We start from the raw sequence: 17,545 nt of genomic DNA, 5'->3' as shown, positions 1-17,545 counted from the left end.
GATAGTAATCCAAGCAATGCCCAGTAAACATGCAACGTTGGGCCAAACATGAACTGGAGAGCAGAGGGCAATGCAGCAACGTCGGTTGTTATACTGCACCTTCTATGCCCTCGCGTCTGCGCTCCGTCCCTGACGAACTTGTCTTCTTGGTACTGCGCGTAAACATCAGTTCTAGGGATACAAAGGCGGTCAGGCCTGGCTCTGACCACCAACAGCACTCGCTGGGCCCAGCAGTTTGTTTCAATGCGACGCGGGGGATCTCGTTTTGGCAGGGCGGTGCGTGACATTGTTGAACTGTGGCAGGACTGACGGTATGAGGGTGTGTGTGTTGGGGTGTGTGTGTGTGTTGGGGTGTGTGTGTGTGTGTTGGGGTGTGTGTGTGTTGGGGTGTGTGTGTTGGGGTGAGTGTGTTGGGGTGTATGTGTGTGTTGGGGTGTGTGTGTGTGTTGGGATGTGTGTGTATGTTGGGGTGTGTGTGTGTTGGGGTGTGTGTGTGGCCTCATCGTTGGGAGCGATGGGGTAACGGTTAGCGCACTGCGCCTTCCGAACCTGACGAACCGAGTTAAATTCCCACTCACGGACAATTGCAAGGGCGGATATATTGTCTGGGCCTCTCGGAGGTCAATTCGGCCTTAAAACGAGTGCCCGGTGTGGGTCAACATCAGCGCTGGAGGGACAAAGGCGGTCGGGAGTGGTGCTGGCCACCCACCCCCTCGTGTGCCGCAGTCAGCCATCATAAGTGTTCGCAAGCAGCCCTTGCCCCAAAAGTCCGTTGAGGCTATACGGGGGATCTTTGTAGTTGTAAGTGGGAGAGGGGATGTTGTTCATGCGCGCGTGTGTGTTGGTTTGCAAATGTGACGTCCGTGTGCGTGCGTTTGTGTGTGGGGGAGGGGTGTCCGGGTATGCGCGTGTGTGTGTGTGGTGGTGTGAGTGTTGAAAGGTTGCCCGTGTGTTGATGTGTTGGTGTGTGTGTTCACGCGTGTGTGTGTGTGAGTGTGTGCGTCTTTGTCATTGTACATGTTGTACACATGCCTGTTGGTTGGTGTGTGTATGTGAGTCTGTATGTTGATGTGTGTGTACATGGGTGTTGGCATGTATACATATATGTGCGTGTGTGTGTGTGTACACGTATGTGTGCACGTGTTGGTGTGTGTTCACGCGTGTGTGCATGTGTGTGCACGTGTGTGTGTGTGCACGTGTGTGTGAATGCATGTTGGTGTGTGCGTGTACACGTTTGTGTGCACGTGTTGGTGTGTGTTCATGCGTGTGTGAATGTGTTGTGTGTGTGAATGTATGTTGGTGTGTACATGTAGGGAGCGGTGATCCGAGTTCGATTCCCGCTCACGACCAACTCCTGGGTCTCCCCTAGGTTGACTCAGCCTCAAATGAATACCACGAGGGAGGCGTGGGGCTGGCTACCCACCTCCATATGTGCTCGCTAACAGCACTTGCCCCTACAGCCTTTCCCTCTCGGGAGTAGTATGGGGAGTTTGATTCCCGCTCACGGATATTTACACCAGTGGCGATCATCTCAATATATCCTGGACCTCACCCCTAGGTTGACTCGGCCTCAAATGAGAACCTCATGCGGCCAAGCGTGGGTCAGGCCACCCAAGCCACGTGTGCCGTGCTGGCCTTCAGAGACGCTCACTAACAGCACCAACACACAATCCACACGTGAGTAGTTCACGTGTGGATTGTGTGTTGGTGAGTGTGCTAAGGCTCATCGTGGGGGTTGGGGGGCATCTCTGTTCTTGTGTGTGCAGCGAACTAAGATGAAGGCATTGTCGCACACACGCGGACCCACGTCGCCACAGTAGACGTATACTGTAGCTTTACCCACACAGCACGGGGTGTCAATCCGCTTGGTAAAGGTCTCCCCACAATGTCCCACAGTTGTGAGGATTGCCTGACCATCATACACCACCACGCACGTGCATTGTACTCGAGTCCACTTGTTGATTGACAACGGCGGAATCGTGACGCTGTCTCCATCACGAACCGTGGGACAAATTGCCACATCCACGTCTCTTTCACTCGTTCCATGATTTTGTGAATCTGTCCCCAACGTGCCTGGCGTGTGGATAGGAGGCCACGGAATTGACCTCAGACGTAGTTCTGTGACATCCCGCGTTCTAAGAGACCCTTCGCTGGCACACGGTGGTTCACTGCTTAATGCGAGTTTTCCAAACGAATTGACACCTTTATCTACTAATCCTGTTAAGAACGAAAATGTGTTAATTTCGTGTGCCGGAGGAGGGGAGGGGGGGAAGTAAAAATGACACAAAACCACAAAAAACTCACCACCCCAGTGAGCATGCAACGTTGGTTCAACGTTGGTCCAACGTTGCAATGTTTTAGGGGACACGAGCTGCGAAATTGACCTCGTGTTGAGGTCGAGCAGGTGCTGATGGGTTGCTGCATCGCCGGGTCGTCAGAGATGGCGACCGTTTGGAAGAAGCCTTCATCCAGCAGTGGCTCGATCATGGCTGCCTGCTGGTGGTCATTCAGACTCATCGCAATCAGCCATGCTCACTCAACTGATGGAGATGATCACCATGGCCACTATCATCAGCCACGATGATGATGATGGTTATCATCTCACTCAACTGCTGAGATGATGGAAGATGATGATCATCATAACCATCATCATCAGCCACGATTGTGATGATGGTTATCATCTCACTCAACTGCTGGGATGATGGAAGATGATGATCACCATGTCCACTATCATCAGTCACGATGATGATGAATGGTTATCATCTCACTCGACTGCTGGGATGATGGAAGATGATGATCATCATAACCATCATCACCAGTCACGATGATGATGATGGTTATCATCTCACTCAACTGCTGGGATGATGGAAGATGATGATCACCATGACCATCATTATCAGTCACGATGATGATGATGATGATGGTTATCATCTCACTCGACTGTGGAAGATGATGATCATCATAACCATCATCATCAGTCACGATGACGATGATAGTTATCATCTCACTCGACTGCTGGGATGATGGAAGATGATGATCACCATGACCATCATCATCAGCCACGATTGTGATGATGGTTATCATCTCACTCAACTGCTGCGATGATGGAAGATGATTATCACCATGACCATCATCATCAGTCACAATGATGATGATGGTCATGACGATCATGGCTGCCTGCTGGTGGTAATTCAGGCTCATCGCAATCAGCCATGCTCACTCAACTGATGGAGATGATCACCATGGCCACTATCATCAGCCACGATGATGATGATGGTTATCATCTCACTCAATTGCTGGGATGATGGAAGATGATGATCATCATGACCATCACCATCAGTCACGATGATGATGATGATGGTTATCATCTCACTCCACTGCTGTGATGATGGAAGATGATGATAACCATGACCATCATCATCAGCCACGATTGTGATGATGGTTATCATCTCACTCAACTGCTGGGATGATGGAAGATGATGATCATCACGACCATCATCACCAGTCACGATGATGATGATGGTGACGATGGTTACCATCAATCATCCGTGGTCAATCCTCTGCTGGATGGGGGGGGGGGTTGGAGGGACATGAATAGTTGGTGCTGATGATGGTGGTGGCGTGCCACGAGAGGGCGTGCGTGTGGCGTGTCCCGATCACGGTGTTGGTGGTGGTTGGTGGTGGGGGGGGTGCAAGGCGATGCTCACCCCCCCCCCCCCCCCCGTGATTACGCGGCGATGTGCGTCACGGCGCCGCGCACAGCTCCGCTCCATCCTCCTCTTGCTCGATTCCTCCTCCTCCTCATCCTTTCCCCCCTCCGCCGCATCCTCTCCATCCCTGTAGCTCGCTCCTCTGCCACTCCATCCCTCTCTCCTCTCTCTCGGCCTTGCGTCGGGCACGCATCTACCCGCTCGTCGCTGCTGCTGCTGCTTGCTGCTTGCTAGTGCTGCTCCTGGAAGGGCATCGGCTCGTCTTGAAGACCCTGGAGTGACCAGGGAGCTCCGTGCAAAAGCACAGAAGAGGTGAAATGTTCGCGAAAGAAATGCATTTAGTGTATGTGTGTGTGCGTGTGTGCATGTGTGTGCGTTCGTGTTGGGGCTCGGGCAAAGGCCCTTGCAGGGGAAATAGAGGGGTGTGCTTGGAGAGAAGGAAGCATGGCCATTGGGGGTCGAGGCGAGGGGAAGGATTTTACGAGAGTGGGTGGGTTCAGGGGAGAGAGGTGTGTGTATGTGTGTGTGTGCTGGCCATGCGAGCCAAGCTTGTGCGTGGGAGGAGGAGGAGGGGGGTGATAACAGCGCCCCTGCTGTCAGCCTGGCTAGCCCACTGCTGCCTGAACTGCTGCCTGCCCGTACCACGTGTCTACTGTCTGCCTAAACCACGTGTCTTGAGTGTCTACTGTCTTCCTAAACCACGTGGCCACTGTGTGCCTGAATCACGTGTGTGCGTGTTTTACTCGTTTGCCTGTCGTCTGAGTTTCTGTTGTCTGCTAGAACCACGTGTCCTTATAAACCAGGCGTCTTCACATTTACCTGAACCACGTGGCTGACTGGCTGTCTATTGCCTGTCTTAACCACGTGCTTACAGCCTTGATGGACTTCTGTCTGAATAGCTATCTGTGAGCGAGCCTTCGTGGATGTGAGTGCAAATGCTCTGCGATAACGTATTGAACTTATTCAGGAAAGCGTCAATGAGTTGCAATCCTTTTTTTTGGGAGGATCCTGCATTGAGCTATTTGGCCAATTCGTTTAAAAATAAATACATAAACTTGTGTTCTTTCGTGTGGGTAGGAAACAGCTCTAATCCACCATGCATACGAGGTTAAAACACCCTCTTATCCACTAAGTGGTGACATCACGGCGTTTGTGCCAGGTGAGGTGCACTTTCAGGTGCGCTTCTGCAGACGTCTGGAACGCTCTTCCGATGTTAGGAAGCCACTGGGGCTATGCAATTTTCATATGGATTGAAAACATTTCTCTAGAACTGCTATTTGTGTTTAGTTTGTTATCCTTCCCCGCGCCTCCGATGAGCACGGTTTGCTATGTATGGCGTGAAATAAGTTCAACATACATACTTTAAGGCCACGTGAAGTTTCGAAGGCTTGCTGACAGGAGGTTACGTGGCAGACCCAGATGCCATGGTTTGAACTGGCATACGGGTTCATAATTCATAAACCCATTCGCAGTGCTGACATCTCTGGACACCACCACCACCATCACTGGGTTTGGGTGTTTCACAAATCTCTGATCCTTCAACCCCTTGCCTCCTAGGATCACAGACAGGTGTGTGTCGCCACATCCAGCCGAGGTCACCATCATCTTCATCGCTGCACCAAACTCCTCCTGGTCCTGTCACCGGAGTGGGATGAGTAGTAACTCAGTGTTGAGGATGGTTGTGTTTGATGAATTATTAACTATGTACCGTGGGCATAGGAACACAACAATGATAATAGTGACAATTATTTATCCAGGAATTCCTGAATCTCAGGACTCGTTTTAGAGTGTCCTGCCTTGGGAATGCAAACCTGTCAACCCATACGGTGTACCCGTATTCTTGTACGGGGAGTTTTCAGGTCCATACCGCGTACAGTCGTTTCAATCCTGGCAACAATAAAACAAAAATTAACATGAGTGTGTGCATCAACATATCAAGCAAGCAGCAGCATCAGCATGCAATATCACAGACAGCATGATGAGTGGCATCATTAACGACAATTATCAAAATTAATGCATAAAACAGTGTTTAGTTAAATAATTTTTATCTTCTTGGTTCTTTCGGTAAAGTCACGTAGAAGGGAAATAATAAAAAATAAAATATTATGTTTTATTTGTATCAGTCACGTAGAAGGGAAATAAAATATGTTTTATTTTTATTATTTTATTATTTCCCTTCTACGTGACTTTACCGAAAGAACCAAGAAGATGAATCCCTGCAGTCACGAAAGCTTTAAATCGAAATTTTACATAATTTTTGTCTATTTATTTGTGTTTATCCCTTGTCATGGGACTCTGTAGGATGAACGTTGATATTTATAAGGGCACGGGGTGACCAACAAGGTCTGAATTGGTCTGTAACAAGGTAGGCACTGATAAGGGGTTGACAGGTATGGGAATGTTTTGACCATTTTTATGAATTAGTGTTTGGCTACATGTGGGGAAGAAGCCGGAAAATCGGGAGAAACCAAGCGTGTATACAGAAAAGGGATTTTCACTCTAGCACTGCCATCTACTGGCCACCTGGTAGCACCATGCTACACCTGGAAAACCAGGTGGTGGGCCATCCACGTACTAACCAGGATCGACCTTTCTTAGCACTGAGGTCTGACAAGATCAGATACATTTTTTGTGATTTTTACGTCGGCATCGGGCAGAGGTCACAAACGGGTTTTGATTCTTTACCCGTACCCGTACCCGGCCGCACCAGGGTCGCAAACGGGTACCCGTACCCGGTCGGGTACGGGTAGCCGGGTATCGGGTAGGGTATGGGTATCGGGTGCCCGGTTGCGACCTCTGGCATCGGGGCAACGTAAGTTTGGGAACTGCTTCAACCACAATTTTCATTGCAGGGGATTAGTCGTCTGTGATCCCTTCAATTAGTGGCGTTTATGGACCTCCTCTGCCTACCAAACATTGCCCCCCCAAGGCTACTGTCCCTCTCAAAATCAGAATTGTCCTTTAGAAATGTGGTTAGGACTGGATATGACAAACTACATCCGGTGATGCTGTCACCTTAAACATACTGTACTGAGGAAGGCGAAAGCCACCACAACTGCCCTCGGCCCAGTCACGGTTCACGGACCCGAGTGCCGAGCGGTGTGGGTGGTGATGTGAAGAGATTGGGATCGGATGGAGGGAGAATGAGCCGCGGACCTGCCCTTGGGCAGATAATTTGCAATCAAGGGAGATGCAGTGTTAATGATGACGAGTTAATTGATTACTGTAAAAAAAAAAGAACAACATGCCTTTCACGCCGCGTGGTGCTAACTTCAGTCGGCTAGAATAATTGATCAATTTTCTAGAAAGGGGTTTGATTTGTCGAATGGCGCCCTAAATAGAGAAGGGCTTTATCGGTCAAGTTAGCTTGGAGTTCAATTATCCCACCATTTACAAAAGTCAGCGTGTGACCCACTTCTTAAGAGACCATATCAAGGGGCTCATCTCCTTTGGCGGTCCTAAACCAACGGTGGAAATTCCACATTCCCATGGCATGGACTCATATTCTTGGAAGACCATCATCTGTGTTGACTTCCCACACAGTGACACTGATTGTATCTTCCCTGAAGGAATGATTGGCATGGTTGACCCAACAATGGAATTTGAACTCAGCCTATAAATGCTGTACAGTAACAGTAAATGGAATAAAGTACACAATTTCCTCCGTGGCCCTGGCCTCAATGGCCCGCAGTGGTGACTATTGGTGAAGCTGTTAGTGGTGTGCATGGCAGTGTGGAGCAGAGGTCGCAAACGGGTTTTGATTCCTTACTCGTACCCGTACCCGGCCGCACCAGGGTCGCAAATGGATACCCGTTCCCTACCCGTACCCGTACCCTACCCGAAATGAGTGACAAACGGTTACTCAGCAGTGATTCACGGCCTACCCGTACCCGGCCGGGTACGGGTAGCCGGGTATCGGGTAGGGTACGGGTATCGGGTACCCGGTTGCGACCTCTGGTGTGGAGGGGTTAGGGGTAAGTGACTTTGCATGCATGTGGGGGTGTGATGATGGATGCATCGGTGATGGGTATTGGATTGATGGGTGGTGGTTGTTGGGGTTCATGGGTGTTGAGGTGTTGGCCTCATGACCTACAAGTGTAATGTTGGCCTTAGTTGGTGCCCAGGACTCTCCACCAACAACACGTGTGTGTGGTACTGCATACATGTATTTATATAGTGCGAGGCAGTTGTGTATACTGCAAATGTAGTCAAAATTGGAACGTCTCTCTACTCATTGTGGCTGTCCTCTCCTGCATTACTGGGCCCTAAGCCGCTTCTAAAAAAAATCCACATTAGTATGGTCGGATCTAGTCCAGTACATTGATAAGACTTCAATACATCATGTGGCGTTGCCTCATTATACCGAGCCTTAAAGAACTGATGATAGTGATGCAGACAATGAGTTGACTGACCAGGGTATGTTGTAAGATAATGTTGGATAAATTATTGACAATAAATGTCGATACGAGCAGCAAGTAAAACGTATGCATGCAAGTAACAGTACATATGCATTTTTTCTTCTACTTATGTATTAAACCATATCACGGTTGGATTGTATTGCAATACTAAAAATTGGCTTATTCTTATTACGAAGTCCATGGTGTTCTGCAGCTCAGCTATTAAATTTGCAAACAAACTCAACATAATTCGTCATTAACACAGTGGGGGGTTCCTTAAAAGGAAAATAACAGGTGACGGTTCGGGCAAAGGTCCTATGCGCCACTGCCAATGCAGTATCACTAAATAATGTATCAAATAAGCAGTTAAAATAGGTATCCACACACACACACCTGGCACACATCTGGCACACATCTACATCAGCACATTGGCACATCTACAAACACGCTCACACAATGCAAAGATCCCCCGTATAGCCTGAACAGACTGTTGGGGCAAGTGCTGTTAGCAAGCACCGATGAAGGCCGGGACGGCACACGAAGGGGGTGGGCGGTCAGCACCACGCCCGGCTTCCTTTGTCTCCCCCAGTGGCTATGTTTACTACACATCGCACCACGAACTCTTTTGAGGCCGAGTGGACCTTGGGGAGGAGACCCAGGACCGGTTCGGATAATCGTCACTGGTGCTGACCGTGAGCGGGAATCAAACTCGGGTCGCCAGGTTCGCAGCGCTAACCGCTATGTGAGCACACGTGTGTGAGATGTCTACACACACGTGTGTGTAATGTCCAGGTAAAATGTTAACGTGTGTGGAAATGACACACGTGTGTGTGGACATTACACACGTCCACAATGTCCAGGTAAAATGTGCACGTGTGTGTATGTGTGTAATTTCCACACACGTGTGTGTAATGTCCAGGTAAAATGTGCACGTGTGTGTGGACACTACACACACACACGTGCGCGTGTGTGTGTGTAGTGGCCTTCACTGGCCCCGTCCAACAAAAATGCGAGAGGGCATCTTTAAAAAAAAACACGCGCGGCGCGCGCTCGGGATGAGCCAATCGGAGCGCGCGCCGCGCACCACGTGACGCGGGAATCCCGCACCACCCCTTCGTGTTGAAGGAGCCCCGCCCCCCCGCACGCGCCCCCCCCCCCGGGCTGCCCCGCGTTGGTTAAAAGAGAAATCCGCGGAAGTTCCCCCCCACACACACACCGACCACATGGGTACACGTGCTTTGTAACACGGCGAAACAACAGCACTTCTAAGTCTAGATTTGAAGCTTTCGTGACTGCAAGGATTCATACTCTTGGGTTTTTTCGGTAAAGTCACGTAGGTAAAAATAAAAATAAATTATAATTATTTAATTTCTATTATCATTAATAAAATTTTTATTATTTATTTATTTTTATACCTACGTGACTTTACCGAAAAAACCTAAGAGTATAGTTCTAAGTCTCTTTTCTCAGCGATGCGTGCCTTGTCCTCGCTCCGGCGAGCATTGTGAGGCATCGGGTGGGCGAGTTCGTCTGTGTATTCCACGTTCCTCTGGCGGGGGCGGTTTCTTCGCAGAGGACAACGCCCGTTTCGCTGGGGATCAGTGCTCAATTTTCACACGATGTGGTGACTCATTTATCATGTATCGACCCAGTTAGGGAGGGATGATGATGATGATGGGCTGAGTTAACCCCAAGACCAGGATGTGAACTCGCACCTTTCCGCTTTGGGAGCCGCTCGCTCTGCCGCTGAGCCGAGCCTCGTTATCGAGTTTTGTAATTTAATAGTTACTGTACATCGTATCATCTCTAACCTGAGCCTATCAGCAAAACCACTGGGGCTGTGAAAGTTCGGCCCAGGTTGGGCCTGGATAGTGGTGGGACAGGCAGCATTGTAACGAGACGGGAAAACTTGACTTGCATCCCACTGGGATTTGTGCACACAGTGTTGGTGCACGGTGCTTTTTCTGCAACATTTTGCTGTCTTTTCTTGGATTTTCTGTTTGCACTTTATCACTTTAGAGATGTTTTCTTGTTCATGTTTTTTGTTTGTTGCGGTTGCACCCGATTCAAGAGCCGAATGGCTCACAGGGCTATACCTAATCAATGAAACTTGAGATGTCAACTCCCTCGCCAGGTGTGCAGGAGGTCGTGGTGTTCGATCCCGACCCTGACGGCTGCTGTACATTTGGGGTTTGCGGTGTCTCTCCCGGTGGTCGCGTGGATTTTTTTTCTCTCTCTCCGGTTTTGCCCTCGACATTTAGAAGCACGCGTTTAGATTATTTTGCTGCAATAAAATCTCCACGCGAGAAGGCCATTTGCGTTGAGCTGTCATTTCTAGCCAGGTCGCTTCTGAAACGAGTAGATCAGTGGACTTTACCGGTTAATAAAAACAATAGTTTAGTTTTGTATTTTTTTTTAGTGATTTGTTTACTTTCCCTATACTCCGCACGCCTATCGTGTTTTTGTATTTATTGTAGCGTTCTGACCCGCCTCTACTGGACATCTGATCTTCGTAGCTCATCGGATTTACCCAGTATCAACACATATTCTGAGACCAGAGTGACACCAATCAACCTCCAAGCCGTTACCTCTTGTGGGCCCAAATTTGGACAAATTTGCCTTTTCTGACGTTTCTATTTGCAAGCATAAAAGAAACTGAACACTTTCGTCAATAACACTGTGTGGCCTTAAAAGGAAAGTACATAATAGGTGAGATTTTGGACAATGACCAAAATCTTACCTATTATGTAGCACATAAAGAAGAGTCATTACCTGAAATGTCCCTTTTTGTATCGTTTAAGGCCATACAGTGTTATTTTAAAACGTGTTTAGGTTTATAATGCAGGTTTTTTTTGGGGTTAGAAAGCATAAATATAAATGTGTTGTTAAATCTGCTACCACCCAACACAGCCAGTTAGTAAGGTTTGTCACGTAAACAGAACATGCCAATTCGTTACTAATACAGCACACCGGTGTATTGGAGATTAAATCCACAACATTTACAATTCGAGTAGGTTTACTCTCCAAAACACCGGTGTGCTGCACTAGTAACGAATTGGCATGTTCTGTTAACGTGACAAACCATACTAATTGGCTGTGTCAGGTGGTGGCGGATTTCCCGACTCATTTATATTTTCACGATCTAACCCAAAAAGCCCTTACTATGGATGATATTGGCAGCGAAAGCCTACGTGTTAAATTCCGATTTAAAGCTTTCGTGACTGCAGGGATTCTTGGTTCTTTCGGTAAAGTCACGTAGAAGGAAAATAATAAAATAATAAAAAATAAAACATAAGAAAATAATTCTCACGACGTTTCGGCCACAACGCAAGCAGCCGTCTTCAGGTGGAGAACAGGTATGTCGAGAAGGCAGAGTCTGAAGACGGCTGCTTGCGTTGTGGCCGAAACGTCGTGAGAATTATTTTATTATGTTTTATTTTTATTATTTTCCTTCTACGTGACTTTACCGAAAGAACCAAGAAGATAGGTGTTAAAGTGTTTCGTTTTTTTTATTGTGATTGTGCGCCACTGCCAATACAGCAGCAAGCAGCATTGCCAGATAATTGATTCAAGTGTGAGCATAGAGGTTGCCAACATTTGTGCCACATTTCAGCTCTCAATCCCTTCTGGGACATCGTTCGAATGTGCACCTCTTTTGCATTTTTACATATTTCTATTTTGGCTCCGTAATCTTGACCAATGTTGAGTAATTACACACAAACACCGACGCTGTGACTCAGGGTGACTTCCTGAATTAGCACTCACATGCGCGTGGAGACTGTACGCATGTGTGTTCACTGAGATGTATATGTGCAAGTGCAGCCCTTTTGACAATCTACTGCTGAATGAGGATCTCCCCACGCTGTGCGGGTTATGGGGGTTATATGACCATACTTCACCTTGCTTGTCAGCGGCTAAACTATATAGCTCTTTTTCAGAAGCTACCTGGCCACATATGATAGCCGAATGAAGTGGCTTATCATGTGGAAATTTATAACGGCCAAATTCTCGCAATGCATGTTTCTTAATGTGGAGGGAAAAACCAGAGGACCCGGAGAAAAATCCATGCAACCAAGGGGAGAACATGCAAACTCCAAATAAACAGGCGTCAGGATCAGGATCTAACCCATGACCTGTATACCAGGCGAGGTAGTTAACATCTCTCCATCATGGCGAGCACGGACCCTGAAGTGTAGAAGTATTATAGAACAACGGATTTTTCAGCACTACCATCCTCTGCACATAACATAGCCACACTGCAGCCCATAACACCTGTTATGCATGGTGGTGGTCACCCATCCACGCACTGTCCAGGCTCAACTCTGCTTAGTTTCCAAGATCTGATGAAATTGGGCACATTGCAGGTGATTTGATCAAAGGCTTACTGGCCATTATATGATTTAGCAAATAAAAATGTTGATCTTCAACTCAATGGGGTATTTTACAGGAAAGGTGAGTTAGCAGCATTGAGAACCTGGGGTTTACCTCTGGCAGTAATTGGTGATGAACTCGGGCTCTTCTTTTGAAGGGTGATGGTCACACACCATGAGCACTGCATGTGCCAGAAGAAGAGAACACGAACGCAATGGGAATTGTTTTTTCCTTTATTTTGTCGATAATAAATATGCTCCCAGCCGCTGTTTGCATGAGCCATGGGTCACCATGAGCAGACAAAGCTGAAATACATCTTTCGGATTCTTAGGATTTTTTTGGGGAAAAATCCGGAACTTTAGAGAGCCATATTAAACCCGAAGATTCGTAGATTTGTGAGAAAATATATTTGGAGCGAAGCTGGCATGTGAATAATTATCCGGTTTCATTGCAAATCTAGGGACTAAAAGAGCCATACTAATGTAGTGGGTTCTACTGAGGCACACACTTGAATTTGGAGGCAACACGTATATTACACGACCACAACAGGGTAACTACATAAACGTATACTGGTTAACTAGACCACAACGGGTAACTAGACCACAAGGGAGTAACTACATAACGGGGTAAGTCAGTAACACACTGCCTGACCCACGATGCCGAGCGTAAAGACCGAAGACCGAGGACCGAGGATCGAAGAGACGTAGCATCGTCGGGTTTCATTCCAACAGACAGCCGCGATTGCTCTCGGGACCTCCCCTTTATGCTCCCGAGCGTGGCCTCGTTCCACCTTTGGCCACGCCCCCTTCTGGATCTCACCAGAAGGTTTTCGACCGAGGATCACGTGCCCCTCAAGCCACCCTTTGGGCCCCCTCGCTACCCTGTCCCGGTCACGTGCCCTCTCGGGTTCACCTAGACTGTCACGTCCTTACTTGCCCTCTCTCTGACTGTCACCAGAACCATGCCCCCTAGGACCCGCTTCCATGCCATAGCTACTCTGGTGCCGGAGACTTGTCATATACCCTCTAAGTTGTACTCCCTGAAGCCGTCCCATATTGCCTACAACCTTTACGAGTAGACAGCTCATTCCTCTAGCAGACCTGGTGGATTTTCTCTCATCTCAAATTACAATTTTAAGCGTACATTTCCAAAATGTCACCTCTTTTAAGCATGTTTTCCTTCATCTCCCACCCTCCTCCAACCTCACGCTCTCGACTGTCTACAGTCTACCAAAACCAAACCAACACCTCATGCCTGTATTCTTTGGTTCTTTCGGTAAAGTCACGTAGATCCCACCTCGGTCTAAAGTCTCTCCGCCTCTCTGCTCAATGTTGGTGATTTCAAAATCCATGTTGATGATTCATCTAATTCTTTCTCAGCCACATTCCATTCCATCGATCTCTCCCAACTTAATCTCATCTCCCACTCATCGCCACACTCTCAATCAGCCTCGTCATCTGCAACACCATGTTCATCGCTCTCACCGCTATTTCGTCCTTTAGTGTTCTTGACCAACACTTCTCAAATGTCTCCTTTTTTTCTCCCTAGGCCACCGCCTTCCAGGTCCAACATCATTTTTCAGCACAACCAGACATCTATCTCCTTCACATATCTGCTCCCACATTCTGTCTGAACTCGCTCCTCTGAAAACTCGTGCCGCTTCTAGAACATGCTTGGCCACCTGGTACACAAACACCAAGTGTCACTGTTCACTCACATCCGGCCTTGACGTGATCTCCTTACGGAATGGTTTTAGGTTGTTTTTTTCAGCTCATTTTACATACATACACAAACTGGAATAATCCTACATCGGCAAACATTCCACTCTCAAGTCAATATTCCGATTTGATTGTGCATCCCCCTAAACTTAGGCAATTTGAGTATATACCTCCTCAAAAAGCCACATTTATAAACCTTGGATCAGAGCAGTGAGTTTTCAGCACTGAGGTCCTGCGTTCAAATCTAAGTTCTAGCCACCCATGATTCACGCACGGTCGTAATTATAGTGAGTTGATGGTCTTATCCCGGAAATCAATTACTGTAACAAACAAAAATCACAAGTTTGGTCATTTTTAGGTTAATTTTTTTCACGGGATGTTCTCTGACATGTGGTGATGCAATGTCCTGCAACACTTCCTAATTGGCATTGTGGTCTGATGATGACGTGACACCAACAACACCAACGAAATAAAGAAACATCATTGGTCAGTGTAAGCGTCTGAGACAAAGAGCCAGACTATGGCACAACGTCTAGAACGTTCCAGGGGTGACTAAGATACTTTTATATTGAGCCCTCACTGTCTGCTGTTTAATTTGCGCTTTGGCTATACCAGCTCTTCAAAAACCTGACCCTTTAGCTTCTTCTAAAAATACCACCCTTATACGCAAGCTGAACGTCAATGAACAAACCACACACGCACTCTGATTCGCTGTGCGTTAACTTGCATGCCGTGCGCGCGCAGTTGAAGAAAGTGCAGTCCGATGTCTTTGGTTTAAAGTAGTGGTTCTTAACTGTTACTGCGGCCTTGCACCCCTTTGGTTCTCAATCGTAACAAAAATAATCATGTTTATAAATACATATGTTTGATGAAACAAAGTAGTTGTACTTACGTGCCCGTGCTTAAGTTGGTGTTTCGATGATTTACCTTCAAAAGAAATCTGGCCACGTCTAGCACCCCCGGAAAGGGCATCTCGCACCCCCAGGTGATGCGTGCACCCCAGGTTATGGAAGGGTGCAGTCAAAACAATGAACAATTCAAAGACTGCGTGTAGATGTGTACATGCGCGGGATGTTCCGGGCAGTTCCGACAAGCGTTAGAAGCTCCGTAAATAGCGAAGAAAAATAAAATAAAATAAAGTGTTCGAGCCACGGGCATGAGCGTGACAGTAACACCGCTGGTGAAGTCGATTTAGTGCTCCTGACCATAGCTTTAAAGTAGTTTTTTGTACATAAATTAATATTTAAATTCGTGTTTGACAGCCTGGGGTGCACAGCATCGCATGATTGTGTTGAAATAATAGGAAACTAGTTTTCTCAATTTAGAACACATTTCCAGCACTTTAAAGTTGTGGTTAATCATCGGTCCAGTCACGACGTGGATTTTATACTTCAGGCATAGCCCGCCAACCAAATGGGCCTGTAATTCAGATTGAAAAAATATGTCCACCTTTCTTAATAAATGGAGAAATGGTCGTGAAATTCCACAGCATTGGACGTACTCGGACAAACTAACTTGTCATCCACGCTGGGATGGGGATGGTGCATTCATTTTCGTGCTTGTGTCAAGCCGTGATTCTTCCTTAAATCAGATTTATTTTTTGTAGTATCTGTACACAGCTAACTTGAAAATGACACCCCAGGGCAGGGTGGCAATGCATTAAGAAAGACCCGGTTTGGATGCATGACTCGGATGCCTTTCTGTGTTAAACTTTCTGTGTTCTCCCTCTTTACTGCATGTGTTTCCTCCAGGTTTTATGGTTTTATTCTATAGCCAAAAGCATTCATTTGAACTGGTATTGGCCAAACCTCATGAGTACGTTGACTACGTACGGTGGAAAAAGAAGTTCCACGTGCATCCATACAAATATTCCAACTCGTGACCCTCCTGAAAATGAGTCTTTAGACTCAGTGGAGCTTTACCGGGCGTGAATCAGTTCTTGTTATTTTGATTATTAGAATGAGCTTGACATTTATTTCCAAGAGGTTGCCCAATTAGTGGAACTGCCCAGGAGATGCAGTAGTTTGTTTCTGTTTTATCCTCCTTGTCGCAGGTAACAGCGTCCATTGAGGTTGATTGCCTCATTCAAGGGAGACCTCGGAAACCCGAAAGAGGAATTTCTTGAAATACATGTTTTGATGAGTGGACCTTGGATAGGACTAAGCACGGGTGGTGAAACAAAGTTGAATTTTCACGGACTCTTCCCTTAAGGGTGATGATTTAAAGCAGATGAGACTGTTACATTAATGTCATCAACAGCAGCCATGATCAATCCACCACTGGATGAAGGCCTGTCAATGCCATCGCCTTCTCTCACAGTCCTACGATGTAATAATCCACCTCGAGTATGAATGCACTACAGTACGTCGACACATCCCACTGCCACCACAGGTCAAGGAGGCATGATGGCCAATGCTGCCAATTTCTTTTCTTCATTCCCGTCCTTCTGCTCAATCCCGCGGTTGTTTGCAAATTGACGTGTGACCTCTAATGTCTCTCCTCGCAGCCACATTACCACCATTACCACAGTCTGGCTTGAGCTCTTCACCTTGTCACACTCGTGACACGTTCATCAAGGACCATTCTTAGAATCTCAGCAACACCACCACATGGGTTTTGGTCTTCCTCTTGGTCGCCATTCCAATGCCTGTATCAGTCACCTGCTCCCCACCACCCTGCAGACGTGTCCCACATCCTCCTCTTCCTAGTCACATCCACGACGCTTTCCTGCCACATTTCGTCCCAAACCTCCCAGTTGCTTATCCCATCCTTGAGTGAAATCTCCTGCATCCTCAGCTTGCACCTGTACTGCATTGGACACGTGCAGTTTGAGTGTCACACATATATACAGTTGCCATATATCCAGTAATGTTTGCCATATAGGTTAATTCTGAAGTTTGCCATCAAATTACATTGACGTGTTTAATATATTCCCGAGGGGCCACTAATTGTGGGTCAAGTTTTAATGAGAACAGGTCGCGTCGCTTTAGTGTTAATTGTCGCTTGTGGGCAGAAATGCACGCACGCTCAGGCAGGGAGGTAGGTGGACAGGGCCAGAGGAAACCAACCGCACGTTCACAGCTAGAGAGACAAAGAAAGCAACCCCATCCTCATCATTATCATCATCATCATCATCGCGCCATTATCCCTTTATAGTAAAAAAAAAAGGACTACGATGAATGATGATGACGATTCTTCTTGTGTGCGGTAGGGTTTTAATAAGCAGTGGTGAATATCTGAAATGCCGCGGTTGGCGAATGATCACTGTGGGTAGTAGCGTTGCAAAAATGGTCCACGGTTTGAGATCGGTGACTGCCGTCTCTCTTGTGGGTTTTCGTAATTGTCCTGC

At 47.3% G+C, this 17,545-nt stretch overlaps 1 protein-coding gene and 1 long non-coding RNA gene across 2 annotated transcripts in view; one reads left to right on the top strand and one right to left on the bottom strand.

The window, feature by feature from the left end:
- The window catches only part of LOC133347199 (zinc finger protein 541-like), a 73,661-nt gene that overhangs the window by 7,893 nt on the left and 48,223 nt on the right, over nucleotides 1-17,545 (top strand). The window lies entirely within an intron of this gene.
- LOC133347214 (uncharacterized) lies at nucleotides 5,579-13,193 on the bottom strand. Its single transcript, XR_009755693.1, has 3 exons — nucleotides 13,130-13,193; nucleotides 12,593-12,659; nucleotides 5,579-5,597 (listed from the first exon to the last, which is right to left on the bottom strand). It is a non-coding gene; the product is annotated as an uncharacterized LOC133347214 (long non-coding RNA).

The sequence above is a fragment of the Lethenteron reissneri genome, chromosome 25 (assembly GCF_015708825.2).
Source record: "Lethenteron reissneri isolate LAM-NWPU_2019-01 chromosome 25, ASM1570882v1, whole genome shotgun sequence".
In the NCBI taxonomy this organism is placed as follows: Eukaryota; Metazoa; Chordata; class Hyperoartia; order Petromyzontiformes; family Petromyzontidae; genus Lethenteron; species Lethenteron reissneri.
The sequence above is the reverse complement of the archived record's forward strand: the minus strand, read 5'-3'. Positions and strand labels throughout refer to the sequence as shown.